Source organism: Lathamus discolor, chromosome 2 (assembly GCF_037157495.1).
Source record: "Lathamus discolor isolate bLatDis1 chromosome 2, bLatDis1.hap1, whole genome shotgun sequence".
Lineage (NCBI taxonomy): Eukaryota > Metazoa > Chordata > Aves > Psittaciformes > Psittacidae > Lathamus > Lathamus discolor.
In genome coordinates, this window is record NC_088885.1 from 132,462,676 (window position 1) to 132,479,294 (window position 16,619).

At 39.1% G+C, this 16,619-nt stretch overlaps 1 protein-coding gene across 1 annotated transcript in view; it reads left to right on the top strand.

The window, feature by feature from the left end:
• RALYL (RALY RNA binding protein like) overlaps positions 1–16,619 on the top strand; it is a 505,944-nt gene that overhangs the window by 393,711 nt on the left and 95,614 nt on the right. The gene's annotated exons all lie outside the window — the stretch shown is intronic.

The window sequence follows — 16,619 nt, forward strand, 5'->3', positions numbered from 1 at the left end:
CACATCACAGCATAAAAGGCAACAAAAAGATTGCAATTAAGGTAACTTCCTTTGCTTTTTTATACTGTTGTTACTTAGCAGGAAAGGAGAGAGATAGTGGATAGCAGATAATACAAAAAAGGCTTCTATTGCTTTAGCGAAATAGGTTAGTTGACCAGCTATTTGAGAAAATCAATTTTAACCAGAGGGTATGGAATAAAAGAATTGGCTAACCATTATTTCAAGAAGTCAGTTCAATGGAAATGGTATATTGAGATCATTTAGAGTGTTTAAATGACTAGCTGAATCTGTATATTGACTATTAGTTATTGTTTTCAAAAACTGATGGAGGTCACATAAGTTAGTAAACCAGTGTGTATGGGCAGGTATTATAACTATTTTTAAGAAGAGGACAACCCAGGCAATTATCAGGTCATCACAGTTTTGATTCCCAGAAATTTACTAGAATAAATTATTAAGCAACTAATTTATCAACAGCTAACAGATACTAAGATGGTAACAAATAAGGATCAAATTATGTTGAAGACATATAGCTTCCCTCTCTGACAAGACAGCAGATTTAGTGCATAAAAAGGAAACAGTACATGTGCTATATGGTCATTTAAGCAAGCTCTGATACCATATGTGGAGTTTTCACGGAATCATAGAATGGTTAGAGTTGGAAAGGACCTAAAGATCATCTAGGTCCAACCCTCCATGGGCAGGGACAGCTCACACCAGAGCATGTTGCCCAAGGCTCTGTCAACCTGACCTTGAACACTGCTAGGGATGGGCCATTTACCACTTCTTTGGGAAACCTGTTCCAGTGCCTCGTCAGTCTCACAGTAAAGAACTTCTTTCTTATATCTGACTTAAACTTCCCTTGTTTAAGTTTAAACCCCTTGTCCTATAGCTACAGTCCCGAATGAAGAGTCCCTCTCTGGCATCCATGTAGGCCCCCTTCAGATACTGGAAGGCTGCTATGAAGTCTCCATGCAACCTTCTCCAGGCTGAACAGCTCCAACTTTCTCAGCCTGTCTTCACAGGGGAGGTGTTCCAGTCCCCTGATCATCCTCATGGCCCTCCTCTGGACTTGCTTCAACAGTTCCACGTCCTTTTCATGTTGAGGACACCAGAACTGTGCACAATACCCCAAGTGAGGTCTCACGAGAGCAGAGTAGAGGGGCAGGATCAATTCCTTGGACCTGCTGGTCACACTTCTTTTGATGCAGCCAAGGATACTGCCTGCTCATGCTGAGTTTCTCATCTACCAACACCCCCAAGTCCTCTGCAGGGCTGCTCTGAATCTCTTCTCTGCCCAACCTGTTGCTGTGCCTGGTATAGGACCTTGCACTTGACTCTGTTGAACCTCATGAGGTTGGCATTGGCCCACCTGTGAAGCATGTCAAGGTCCTTCTGGATGACATCCCCTTACCTCCAGCGTATCAACCAAACGCCATAATTTAGAGTCGTCGGCAAACTTGCTGAGGGCACACTCACTGTCCACTGTCCGTGTTGCTGCCAAAGATGTTAAACACGACTGGTCCCAACGGTGATCCCTCCTCATCGGTCTCCCTTTGAACATTGAGTCATTGACCACAACTCTCTGCATGTGGCCATCAAGCCAATTCTTTATCCACCGAGTGGTCCATCTATCTGATTGATGTCACTCCAGTTTAGAGACAAGGATGTCATGTGGGACACTTTCAAATGCTTTGCAAAAGTCCAGGTAGATGATGTCAACTGCTTTGCCCTTGTCCAGGTAGATGATGTCAAATGCTCTACCCCTGTCCATCAGTTCCGTAACCCCATCATAGAAGGCCACCAAATTGGTCGGGCAGGATTTCCCCTTAGTGAAGCCATACTGGCTGTCACCAAGCACCTCATTGTTTTTCATGTGCCCTGGCATGGTTTCTAGGAGAATCTGTTCTGTGATCCTGCCAGGCACACAGGTGAGACTGACTGCTCTGTAGTTCCCCGGGTCATCCATTTTCCCCTTCTTGAAAATGGGGGTTATATTTCCCTTTTTCCAGTTGTTGGGAACTTCACCTGACTGCCATGATTTTTCAAATATGGTGGACAGCGGCTTAGCAACTTCATCCTTCAGCTTCCTCAGGACCTGTGGATGGATTTCATCAGGTCCCATGGACTTGTGCATATTCAGAGTCCTAAGATCAAACCTGATCCTTTTCCACAATAAGCCTAAGGTCTTCATACTCCCAGTCCCTGCATTTATCTTCCAAGACTTGAGCAGCATGGCTAGAGCACTTAACTTGTGTCAATAATGTGTAATACCTATGGAATTTGCTTTTGTGTCCAGGTCATTAGTCTCACTTTTGCCTGGAATGATATAAGAGTACTTGATTATGCCTCAGTTCAGGATCTAAATTATAAAAAAAAAAAAAAAAAAAAACAAAAAAAAAATACCCTTTACCATTTTATGATCTTTATAGAAATAATCTGTTTTTATTTCACCTGTGTGAAATTTAACATGAGCCTAAATGTGAGACACCATTTTTTTCAGCTATAGGAGTAACTCAGTGCAACACAGATAAGCTTCTATCCGTGGAGAAGGACTTGGGGATGTTGGCTGATGGGAAACTTAACATGAGCCAGCAGTGTGTGCTCGCAGGCCAGAAAGCCAACCGTATCCTGGGCTGCATCAAAAGAAGTGTGACCAGCAGGTCGAAGGATCCTGCCCCTCTACTCTGCTCTCGTAAGACCCCACTTGGAGTATTGTGTGCAGTTCTGGTGTCCTCAACATAAAAAGGACATGGAACTGCTGGAACAAGTCCAGAGGAGGGCTACGAGGATGATCAGGGGGCTGGAGCACCTCCCGTATAAAGATAGGCTGAGAAAGTTGGATCTGTTCAGCCTGGAGAAGAGAAGGCTGCATGGAGACCTCATAGCAGCCTTCCAGTATCTGAAGGGGGGCTATAGGGATGCTGGGGAGGGATTCTTCACTGGGGACTGTAGTGATAGGACAAGGGGTAACAGGTTCAAACTTAAGCAGGGAAGATTACGTTAGATATAAGGATGAAGTTCTTGACTGTGAGGGTGGTGAGGCACTGGAATGGGTTGCCCAAGTAAGTTGTGAATGCTCCATCCCTGGCAGTGTTCAAGGCCAGGTTGGACGGAGCCTTGGGTGGCATGGTTTAGTGTGAGGTGTCCCTGCCCACAGCAGAGGGATTGGAACTCAGTGATCTTAAGGTCCTTTCCAACCCTGACTATTCTATGAGTCTATGATTTCTTCTTTGACTTATATGTGCAGTCATCCACATACCTAGCTTATTATTCCACTTATATTTCTTCTTCTCACATTTTTTTTTTTTTGATGTTAGCATTCCTGTTACAGTTCGCAGAAAAAGAGGCCACAATTTAAAAGTAATACATAAAATTTGAAAGGCATTATGGACCTAAAGTTATGATGTCATTCAGTCAGTGTAAAGTTTTGCTACTCGGTGGACTAGAACTTACTTCCACTTCTTCATCTTCTCTTGTAATTTTAAATTTATACCCTGATTCCTACCAGATGAAGATCCCTTTGGTCACAGTCCTTGACTGCTGGAGAGCAGGCTTGCACTGCTTAGACTAATCTCATGAGGCACTGTCCCAGGGAGAAGAAGGGGCCAGGAGAGCTGGATGATTTCCAGTAGAGCTGGATGATTTCCAAAAATCACCTCTTTCAATTTTAAGAATGGTTCATCCTGATGAACAGGAAATGAAGCAAAAGTAGGTGGCCTGCAAGGAAGAACAAGGAGATCCTGAACAAAATTAAAACATAAAAAAGAGACAAAAAAATCAGAAGTAGCAAGAAGTGGCCTGGGAGATATATGGAGCCATTGTCCAGGCTTGCAGGGATGGAGTTCGAGTGTTGTGGGAAGAATGAGTCAATATCATTGCGAGGCCACCTAATCTGTAATAAAAGAATTTGCATTTTGGATTGGCCTTAAAAATACTTGGAGTACAGAAAGATTTAGTCTTTGCTTCAGAAAGCTGCTAAAGACATTATCAATTTAAGCATACTCATTGAACAACTATAGATATGCTTAAGGTAGTGCTCAGGAATCAGCTTAAATTTACCATAGATGTTTGCTCCAGCGGCATCCTCCTGATTTGCATTGCTGTTCAGCATGCAAGGGGAGACCTAAATCCCAGAAAATTCAAAATTGGTCTGAATTTTCTTTTCTTAACACAATACTTCTGTGGAAAACCAAATGCTGGACAAATCTGCATCTTAAAATTATTTTACATTTAATTATTTGGTTCTAGCCTCAAGCAGAAGTTAATTTTGCTTTGCTAATCCTCGTATCTTTGAAACACAAGGTGAAGATTAAAGATGCTGACACAAATGTGTTAAAGCACTCTTAGCACGCAATGTTGTAGTAAAATAAAGAATACACTTTCTCTTTTTAATTCAGTGGCGTTTTGATCAGTATTTCACTAAAGCAATTCTGTGTCTTTAAATTGGAAGAATATAGATTTAGATTAGTTCTTATGAAGAAATTCTTAACTATGAGAGTGGTGAGACAATGGAAAACGTTACCCAGAGAAGCTGTGTCTGCCCCATCCCTGGAAGTGTTCAAAGCCAGTTTGGACAGGGCTTTGAGCACCCTGGTCTAGTGGAAGGTGTCCCTGCCCATGGCAGGGGGATTGAAACTAGATGAGCTTTAGGATCCCTTTCACCCCAAACCATATTACAGTTTTATGACTCTATGTGTCAGCATATGAAAGTCCATTTACTATTTTTTTCATCTTAGTTTGTGCTCCAACATACCAAAGTAGAATCAACTGCAAATACCCAGATGTACAGGCATTCTGGTTTTTACCTCATAAAAGAATATTTTTACTATTTATTTTCATTTCAATACACCACCATGTTAATAAGAGATGTTAAATACATGCCTGAAACCTTCTTCTCCATTTTGCAGATCTTTGCTGGGGTTATTAAAACAGGAAGAGGCTCTTTTAGTTCTTAACTCTGGAGATTGCTAATGTTTCCAGTCCAGAATCCTAGGCCAGGCAGAAGTGAGTAGCCAACACATTTCTTGTGGCTTTCCTTGCCTCAAGAGCTTTGCCTCAGGATTGGCTCATCACAGAATCACATAATGGTTTGGGTTTGAAGGGACCTTTAAAGGTCATCTGGTACAAACCTCCAGTCATGTTCCCTCTGTACGGTTGTTGGCATGGGGGTCAGCTAAAAGACTTTTCTGGCACCCCTCTAGCAGTAACAAAAATGTGGGGATTTGAGGTGTGTGTTGGGGGGCGGGGGGAAGAAGGAGGCACCTATTTTTGAGTAGCTTGAAATAATTAAAAAACTGTGCTACAGGCTAGGAGAATGGTAATTTTAGTGACATGAAAATGAGTGCAGCTACTGCACTCATTTTGATTCACGTATGGTTTGGTGGTGGGGTGCCTGCTGGAGACCATACTGGCCATGGGAAGCCAAAACTAGTGCAGTGGTACTGGTACAAGAGGGAGAGAGCTGAGGGCAAGCTGTCACATATGAGTCTGCTTTCTGAGAAAACTAGTATGTTTACCAAAGACAACCCCCCCCAGAAGTGAATTAATACTTATATAATGTGGACTTTGCTGTCACCATCCTAGCTAGCTAGGCCCTGGCAGATAAACCTCAGGTGTAAAGGGTGGGGCCAGTTCTGCGCACGCTGTGCCTCACCTAAAAAATCCATTGCACAGGCTGGAAGGGTTTACTCACACTTGCAAAGCCCTGTAGCAACAGGCGAGGGTGGTGACAAGGTGCATTGGAAGCTGCAGATCCAACCTTACATGCAGGTGGTTCAGGACATTGGTTGCTCAAGATTGTCCCAGGAGATGACAATCCTGTTCAAAAACATCCTGAATGCCTAAGCAGCCTTCATTCCAACCAGATTTGCCTATCCCACATTGCCCTTAGTCATTGTGCTTGTAGTAGCCATGGATAAACCCTTTCCCAAATCTTTGCTCTTGAAGCCAAGCCATCAATCAATCAATCAATGTAGGAAATAACAACGTCTCCAAGACCAATTTAGCTAAGACTAACCCTCCCCATTTGGGTTATTTTCACCTTCTGCAAACTCCCAGCTTCCTTGTAAGGCAACAGTAAGCAGAATTTACCTTGCCTCATTGCCACATCTTGAAGGTCCAGTGAGGAGTTATTCAAGCCCCACCCCTCTCAGTATTCTTACTGCTGTCTGGGTGTGAAGCTGCCTAGCCTGGGATCCATCCAGCTGAAGTATGTCCTGCAGTGAGACAAATAACAGGATGGAGTTAGTGGATGGATTGACAAGAACCAGGAAATACTGGGTGAAATCACCTCTCACCATGTTGCCTTGACTGGCTGGATCTCCACCCAGTAGCTGAGATCGCGCAGCACTATAGTTCCCACATCTATAGTACATGGTGGCCCTGGCAAAAGGCATCCCTTGAGGACAAGTTCTTTCCAAGCTGGCTCTGAAGTTTCAGGCTTGAAGTTCAGTGCTCTTTGAGTGGTGATAGTTGTTTTCCATTCTCAACCACTTATTCACGTAATGCAATTGAAATATATATGCTCAGCGTGCTTGATTTAACATGCCGTATTAAACAAGCTTTACTTTACGGTTTCATAAGTCCCATGGCCTCTGGAGGAAATTATTTTATTTAAATGCCTAATATTAATATATTGGAAAGGGATGCTCTCTTATTTATAGTGCATGATTATGTTTTTATATCAAAGTTTTATTTTTCTTTATCAGTTTCCTCAGTACATTTTAGTTTTATAATCTCCACAAAACTGATTGGATTATGTTACACATCTTGCATTTCCTTTAATTTTGCAGTTTTATTTTATAGCAGAGGCTTAAAGAATTGCTCACAGTCTTTCTCCACTTGCTCTCTGCTTCTCAGATTTATTTTAAGACATCATTTCTAGAGTTTGGTGTTGTTTGGTTTGCCTCAGTCCACAGAGCCATCCATTATTTTGAGTTGTTTTTCTGAGCACCTTGACACCCTTCATTTCAGGGCTAAGTGTGAAAGGCACAGGCTAAGTGTGAAAGGCACAGTGATGGGCAGCGTGACTACTTTTTCCAAGGTAGGCTTCTTGGGATCATTTGTCTTATTTGAAAGCATCACATCAACTCAACAAATTCTGTGCTAAACAAGCATTACTATTCTATTTGAATACTGCACTATTTTGCATAATTTCTGCTATAGTTTGCCATTGGCAGTGTAATAGCAATATATTTTAACTTACTAGCATATAATAAAAATAACTGCAGGTATAAGGACCTTTCTTGATTGAATACTGTCCTAGATTTCCAAAACCTGTCCTGTTTTCTACTTCTTTTTTTTAATGTATTTGTGGGTCCAGTTTTGTCACTCACCTGCAAAAGCCTAAAGACAGAGTCTAGACAACAGAAATAAACCTTAGTAATATTTTCTGATACTTTACATTTGCATTCAGTCGTGATTATGCCACTTTATTCTACATACTGAAAAAAAGTCACTTATGCTTGTAGAACATAATCTTTTGATGACTACATCATATTAAAATTACATAGTGCGATATCTCTTTGTTATCAAAGTCTTTCCTTTTGCAGAAATGTATCTTCTTGATGCCTTTGATTACTTTCCTTCATGAAATAAGCTATTTTATTTCAGTGCAGTGGAAGATGAGTGTTGTTCTACTGCTCTTCTCCTGACAAAAGATCTATCTTCCGTAAAACAAACTTTCTAGGCATGCTTAAAGGAGATTGATGAAATTAATGTAAGTAATATCCTACTGGAATTAAAGTGTTCTCAGCGATCACATTTGAAGCAGTCAGAAAAAAATATCATTTAATATGCAATCCTTGCTTAAAATTCACAACAAACAACACAAATTTTACTTGTGTTAAGAACTTAAGTAGCATTCTCAATTATATTAAAAATGTTAAAAGGCACAAACACAAAGCTACAGCAGATCCAGTGATTCAGTTTGGTCTGAATTTTTATTTTCTTTCAAGGAAAAAGCCCCATGTCAAATAACTAATATCATAAGAAAAAAAATCTGCTAATGGAAGGCAACACATGCAGCTCTGCATTTCTGAATTATGTGAGTGTAACTGCAATAAGTTTGATCCCAGAGATGTTTAAAGAACAAGCCCATGTGCTCAAAACGGTTCGGAGAGCCAACCAAGGACGTAAGTTTGCCAGTTCTCATGATCCAGATGATGAACATGCAACACCTGATAAATTTAGAGGGGAAAATGGGTGGGGGTCTCATGTCCTTAGTAATAACCAGGAAAATGTTTGCTTCTCGTGGTAAATCGCAGATAGAGAAAATGTTCAGAGGACCAAAGTATATCATCTTATCTTGATTTGTTCATTCAATCATATTATTCCTAATCTGTGTAGTAACTCCTATAACAGTAGGGCAATAAAACAGTCTATTTTTTTAATCTTCCTCTTCACTGTTTTAAAAATACTGCTGACTTCCTTTTAGAATCTGTCCCTAGTGACTAGGGCAGATATTCCTTCTCAGATTATCAGTATATCCTAAACCTTACATTCTTCTCATGTTTGTTTGTATTCACCTTCACCACACTTTTTAAACTGTGGTCTTGACTTAGATCCATTTTGAAGTATGCCCTACATAGACTTAAAGACTAGCACTTGCCTTTGTTCTCATCTCCCCTCAAGCTGTTCTTTAAAATTACACAGTCTTTTTTTTTTTTTCTCCTTTTTTTTCCTTTGTTAAGGGGAAGCCAGTGACACCAGCTTTCACACATCTGCAGAGGAGCTACAGCCCTTTTCTTAGCTCAGTACTTTTGCTCTTGCAGATGATATATAGTATCACATGACTGATGCTGTTTTCTTCCACAAAAACCCAGACATAATTATCACACTCAGAGTTTAGCATGTTTGGAGAAGAATGGCCTGTTTTCTTACTGTTGGTTTGGTTTGGTTTGGTTTGGTTTTGGGTTTGTTTTTTTTTCCTTAGTGTTTGGTCTCCTTTCCTACTTTTTTCATCTGCTATGAAACCTGAAGTATTATACTATAGTTAAAGTAACTAACTAGAAACCCATCTTATTTTTTCTCATGTTTTTTAATCACTGCTTATACAACAGTGTAATAGAAAACATTCACAGCCTTCTGATAGCATTAAAATTATTCTAACTCCTTTCTTATGCAAGAATTTGTGCTGCTAATGTGAATGAAAAGTCCGTGGTTTACAATTCAAAAAATAAATTCCTAAAAGATTCAGACTATTGATGGTTTCTGCCTCCAGGCAAAAAGAAATAGTACTTTCATTCATTCATTGAGTTTAAATCTGATAGGAACATGATCCATGTTCCTATCACTAATTACACGTGAGAATTCTACCTTTATTACTGCATGGCTTCTTGCATTTGATTGAAAAAATAATCAGAATTTGGATTCAGTGTCCAGAATAATGTTGCCTTCTAGAGATACTCAACTGTGTTTCAGTTAGCTTAAAAAGATAGCCTCTATGGCATAAAAAAATAATAAAAAACAAAAAATCAAAGACACTGTGGTCATTCTTCCATATTTGAGTTTTAGGCAGGAATCATAGAAATAGTGTTTGGTTTTGCAACCGCTGCTTTTGGTAATTGTCTTATTAACTTTACAGAGGTCTTAAAAGTAAGGACATAGGGTTTATGACAGAGAACAGAGAAGGGCCTGTCCTAATAACCCAAGTGACCAGCAGGATTCTTCATTTTCAGGAATTTAGTAAAACCTTAATCGCAGCAGTAATCAGAGGTGCAGGAGAAGGCTGTGCTTCAGAGCACCACTTTATGGGCTCATAACTTGGCATTGGTTCTCACATAACGTAACACCTCTAATTGTATAGAAGGCTGTAATTCAGTCTGGGAGCTGCTGTGATATACTACAAGGGCACCATTTAGGTGGCTTACAAACAGCAATAGAAATATGATGCTGGGTTATACATTTAGTATTCTGTGAATAAATAAGGAAGGCTGGCTAAATGAGAGACTACACTATATATTTTAAAATCTTTTGAATAATATCAAGAGATTTAAAGTATATTTAGTTAAAGACAAAATCATAGAATCACAGAATAATTAGGTTTGGAAAGGACCTTAAGATCATCGAGTTCCAACCCCCTTGCCATGGGCAGGAACAGCTCTCACTAAACCACGTCACCCAAGGCTCTGTCCAACCTGGCCTTGAACACTGCCGGGGATGGCGCATATGCCACTTCTTTAGGCAACCTGTTCCAGTGCCTCACTACACTCACAGTAAAAAACTTCTTCCTTATATCTAACCTGAACTACCCCTGTTTAAGTTTAAAATGGATTGTTAAGTAAGATTACAGGTAGCACAGAAGGCTATGCTGTGTGCAACACAGAGGGACAATAGCAACATAATGATATGCAGTGATTAGTAACAATGACATTACCCCGCAAGTTTATATCCTGATGAGTTCTGCTAGTCATGGGGTATACTATCTGAAAATGTTATCCAGCCTGCCAGAACCAATACTTAGATAGCACTGTTGGTGCATAATGTCAAATGTAAATTTATTTTTTTTTAATAGGTTACAAATATCATGCATTTTTGGTAGGTTATGTGGCTGGTATTCCCAGAACTTCTGCCAAAAGCACTGGCTATTTTACTGGAAAGTAACAAATGTGTGTAAATTTATTATGAGTCTTGAAAAATGAGCAATTTCTAATATCTATTGACATAAAACTATATGCTGTATTTTCAGTCTTGCAAGAGTGAGATTAGTCTAGGAAACAGCATGACAAATATGAATCATACATTGTCAGAGTAGTGTCCCTCCTGTAACTACTTCTAAGCGTTAGTATTGTCATTGAGGGAAAAGGAGATTAAGCCTCTACCCTTGGGATCCTCAAAGGCAATGCCTGCATTAACCTTCATCTACTCATGACTACAAATAGCCATACAATAAAGTAGTATTGATTGTGTGATTGTGTAGTATTGATTAGATCAGTCAACACTCCTTTGTTCAGCCCACCCTGATGAACTCATTATAGATGTTTTCTGACCAGTACGTATTGACCTGAATGTTCTTATTCTGATTTAGAGCAAAAGAGAGTCAGGTGGCATCAGCTTCATGAAAAGAGTGATTAAAACGTCAGAAAGAGGACTTTAAGGTAGATAGCTAAGTAAACTACTGTATGTTTTTCAAAATTCTTTCTTTTGATGGAAATATAGATTTTTGCAAAATTTAGAAACTGCATACTGCAGGAAAAAGCAAGCTATAGTTGGCAGCAATAGCATGAAGCTGCTTTCATTCTCCAGAGCTGGTATACTTTGCTTACTTGAACAAAGGTATCAAATTGAGCATGTTTTCAGTTTGAGAAGGAGATCGGAGTTAGGAGTGCTCATACCTGAAGGAAAAGCAGTTCTTATCCTTGATTCTTGCAAGAATCTCATTTTAAATCTTTGCATTAATTTCTTCATGACTGGAAACATGAAGTTTGCTGCAGTGTATGCTTGCAGCCCAGAAAGCCAACCATATCCTGGGCTGCATCAAAAGGAGCATGGCCAGCAGGTCGAAGGAGGTTATCCTGCGACTCTACTCTGCTCTCGTGAGACCTCACTTGGAGTACTGTGTGCAGTTCAGGTGTCCTCAACATAAGATGGCCATGGAGCTGTTGGAACAAGTCCAGAGGAGATCCACGAGGATGATCAGGGGACTGGAGCAACTCCCATATGAAGATAGGCTAAGAAAGTTGGATCTGTTCAGCCTAGAGAAGAGAAGGCTGTGTGGAGACCTCATAGCAGCCTTCCAGTATCTGAAGGGGGCCTAAAAGGATGCTGGGGAGCGATTGTTCACTGGGGACTGTAGTGATAGGATAAGGGGTAACGGGTTCAAACTTAAGCTGGGAAGATTAGATTAGATATAAGGATGAAGTTCTTGACTGTGAGGGTGGTGAGGCACTGGAATGGGTTGCCCAAGTTGTGAATGCTCCATCCCTGGCAGTGTTCAAGGCCAGGTTGGACGGAGCCTTGGGTGGCATGGTTTAGTGTGAGGTGTCCCTGCCCACAGCAGAGGGATTGGAACTCAGTGATCTTAAGGTCAGTGAGGCACTGGAATGCTCCATGCCTGGCGGTGTTTGAGGCCAGGTTGGACAGAGCCTTGGGTGGCATGGTTTAATGGGAGGTGTCCCTGCCCATGGCAGGGAACTAGATGATCTTAAGGTCCTTTCCAACACAAACTATTCTATGATTCTATGATTCTAACATCACACAGATGTGATGTACAGATTAAATTCAAGTTAGCTTCCATTTGGCGTCAGAATAATTCTCTGGAGTGGTGTGGAAAGAAGCTGTAATCCATAACTATGAAGGTGCTCCTGTGCAGACTCTGAATTAATTTTGCAAGTCACAACAATATTCACATCAGCTATGAGAATCCATGTCTTTTTGATTCATGGCTTTGTAAAGGGAAAATACAGTAAATCTAAGTACAAACTAAAATCATCTACTGAAACTCTCTTAGATGTATGGGATATTAACTTTTAGTTCTAGCTTTCTGATAATACTGTATTAAACAATTCAAATGACTTGAAGCTTTTGTGTTTTCCTGTCATCTTGCTCCTTAAAATTTAGGCAACACATTAATGAGGATTATTGGAAACGACTTCCTTTGGTGTTCTTATCTATGTCTCCCTTTCCTACCACAACCCCAAAACCTTTCTATCCCATGTATTTTAAGAGTAGTTTACCCAGTATCCAACATGACATTATTACTGATATATCAAACCCAACTACTGCATATGCTGATTTATGTTCATCTTATCCTCTTGCTGCTGTGAAAGTTAGCACAGGTGAGAGGCGGTCTCTTTTAAGCACTTCCTGCCTGTATTGTAAGCTATCATTTTATTCAGGTTTTCAACGGTATATTTTTTCAGATAATTCTGAAGAGATTATTCATTCATACTCTACTAACTGATGGCTAAAGATTAATATAAATTATTATTAATTAAATTTATTGGCAAGCCAGGTGAGCCATAATCTGAATAGTCTTTGACTTCAAATATTTTTGCTAATTATTTGGTTCCTAAAGCTTTATAGTGCAGAGATAGACATGCTTGACAGGTATATAAGTCAGCCACATCAGTCATACAAAATACACAATAACAGTATACAGCCAATTCATCAAGTGACTGAATTCCAAAATGCTTTTTAATTGGTCTGCCTTTACTACATGGCTTGAATGAAAAGCTTGAATCCTCTGGATTCCTGTTAGAGGTATTAACTCTTCCAATCCCACTGAAAACTGCAGTCACTATTCATGGCTTTTATAGTCAGAAAGAAAATGAGTGACATAGCAACACACTCAAGTTATCCTTAGGAATTCTGATTTGAAGATTGTAACCCAAAATGGTGAGTCATCTAAAAAAAAAACCAACCTGGCTCCTTATCACCACTTTCCCTGACTCAGGGTAGACAGTTTTATTATATTGAAAACTCAGAACAGGAAACCCAACAAATGCTTTGAATTCCACGTTTTTCTAACTAACTCCTTAGAAATGAAATTGTATGATCACCACAAGGAAGAATATATTTAGTTACCTTAGAAGATACTTGGTTAAAATACATTTGCTTGTTTACAGTGCTGATATTGTTAGACATGTTGTCCACTTCGTCCTGTAAATATATTTTGGGAAGGAGAGGCAAGGATTCTTTACAAGAGATTATAATGATTTATGTACGCTGGGTCAGGCCTCAGATATAAAAAGCCATCTTGCCTGTCATCTTAATAAGACAATTATGCAAGAAAAATGGAGTTTACTTTGGGATCTTCCTGTCTTCAGATTATTTGTTTACAATTCAAAGAGGAATTCACATGCCTCTGATCTAGTCACATTTGCTTGCATGTTAGTCTGCAAACCTTGAAAAATTTGTCCACCAAATGTTCAGTCCATGTCAAAAATGGATTGAGATAATTGTCATTAATATAAGTAAATTTAGCAGCAAAGAAAATCATGAAATACACAGTTATGGTAATCAGATCTTGTAAGATGTCTCTCCAAGGCAGGTTGCCAGAGGCAAAATACTAAATGGGAAATTTCTGGGGTCCTTATTTTAAACGCAGAGTTATGACAGTATTGAGGCATATCAATGGGTATGATTTGATTTGCCTGTGCGTGTTTGGTTTACAGTGACTGATTTTAATTGAGCAATTTACATTGTGTAAAAATCCTTTTTCTTCCTGCAAAAACTTACCTGTTACATGTAGATAAGAAAGTCAGACCTTTCAGAAAATCTTAGCTCAGAATCAAAGCAAAGCACTCTTTAGATTGCCCTGTTCCAGTCATGCTGCCTTTTAGCCTGATTCCCTCCTATACAAACTGCTTTATTGCCTTGACATCTGACAAGCTGTAATTATCTGATAGGAAAACAATTTGAAGAAAAAATAAAAATCCTGATCATTCCAGCTTCATTACCAGTCCTACATAGAATCATAGAATAGTTAGGGTTGGAAAGGACCTTAAGATCACCTAGTTCCGTAATTAAAACATTATTCCCTTTGTTTACTGTTCAACCTAATATTTCTTATATGCTCAATAATTTTTTTCCAGAAAGAAAATTTCTGTTGTAACATTTTTTCTGAAGACATATGACAGCCTTTCTCACAGCTTATCAGGATTATTCTTTTTGAGATATTATAGATAATTATGCAAGACTTCCTCAAAACTCTGGAGAATTTATTATACTGCAGGCTAGAAAAGAAAGATTAAAAAATCTACAATATATAGATAAACATCATCGGTAAAGATAATAGAGGATGCTATTTTATGTGGTGTTGCATTTTTAAAACCTTTATATTAATTTGCTGTATTCTGAATTACCAATTTAAATAAAAGGCCAACTTTACTACGAGGAACACTTGAACTAATTTAAAGTAATGCAGAAAATTATCTAAAACCATTTAGTCAAATATATTAAGAGGGGTCAAACCTAGGGCAGCACTATTTAAATCAAATAGAATTCCATCTTAAGAATGTATTTCAAATAGATTTTTAATTGTGGTATTTTGTCCATAGGGCATTCTATCACATAATTTTCATTTGCAAGTAAAATCTACCAGAATGTTTTCCATCAGGACAGTGCCAGGTCTCTCTTTATTGCAAAAGTTCTGTATAATGAAATATGTAAGTATGCTCTGAGACTTTTATTATTTGCTCATTTTGTTTATAGTTAATCTTTTGAGCCAAACACTGAATACTTCACAGATCTGGTTCATTTCAGTAAACAGAAAAGCAAGAAACAAAACAGTAGCAGTAGTTGGGCTTTTACTCGCACACTTGAAAGAATCTGCAAAGATGGTGCAGATGCTTTCCTGTAATCATGTGATCCACAACAGAGAAAGCTGGTCCATGAAGCTGGCATTGTGGCTGTACAGAGCCTCCAGGAGGAGGATGCAACCCTGCACATGAAGGGCCCTGTCACTTTATTGCTGTCTGTCAGTACTGCCTAGGCACAGAGAATGTCAAGCTAAGCATTTTCTTGGTACTATGAGGGTTTTGGTGTATAGCATGGCAGTCTGGGAGGGAAAGTGCTTGTGACAGTACTGGATCTGCCCTGAAGAAGCTTCCCCCTGAATGCAGGGATGCTGAACTTTTGGCTTCCACTGTGCTTCCAGCTGCATTCAAGGACATTAGTGATCCCCTCTTCTATTCTTTTACTTCTATGTAAATCACAATCCCAGAAAGAAATGGGGAGGTGAGCTATAGCCATGAAAACAACAGGAAAGTTACTATGTTTTGGATACATTTTGCCAATTCCTTAAGCCTTATGCTAGTTGTCCTTACTGCTGGAAATCTAACCCCAGAATATTAGGTTTAAAGTACATCAGAAGATGACACTGTAAATGAAGACAGGCTCCTAAATTATTTCCACTAGTGATTCTGGAAAAGAAGTAAATGCTTTGCAAAAAGATGACATGAAGTATTTTTCAATTAAAGACAAAATCATATAATGCTTTCAAAAACTCAGGGACAAGTTCACCTTTTCTAAATACCCTTCTGGATAGATGGCAATAGCTAAACTGGTCTATCAGTTTGTGAGGTTTTTGGACAAAGGCTTTGCTAGATGAATAACTGTGAATGTACTTGTTAGTTTTCTACAAAGACTTGCAGGAAAGGTTCATTCTTAAAACACTGGCAACTTGCAGTACTTTTGTTTACAATTACTCTTGCTTACAGTTCTATTTCAGAGATTTTGTTGTGGCACTGAATTGGTTTCAGATGAGAGGTGTCCTCATAAATGAAATGTTTCATTTTAAATATGACATATTTTGCTTTGTTAGAAACATTTTTCTTTAAAGGCTACAAAGAGACATTAATTGCCTGGGAGTTTTATTTGATGTTCTTCCTAACACAATATGCAGTGAAAATTAGCACAATAGAGAGCTTTTGCATCATTCTCATGTCATGTAACCTCTCAGAATAGAGTTGTAAATTTGCTTTATGTGTGTTTATAAAGGACTGTAAAGTCAGATGTTAATGGTCCAAACAGGCAGCTGCTAATACAAAAATACAGATGAAAATACAAAAATTAGTGCACTGATTGCAGCCAGAACACACTACAAAATTAGGACAGCTGGTTCTAGGTACTGGAGCAGAATTACAGTACAATAACATAGATGAGGATGTTGGAAA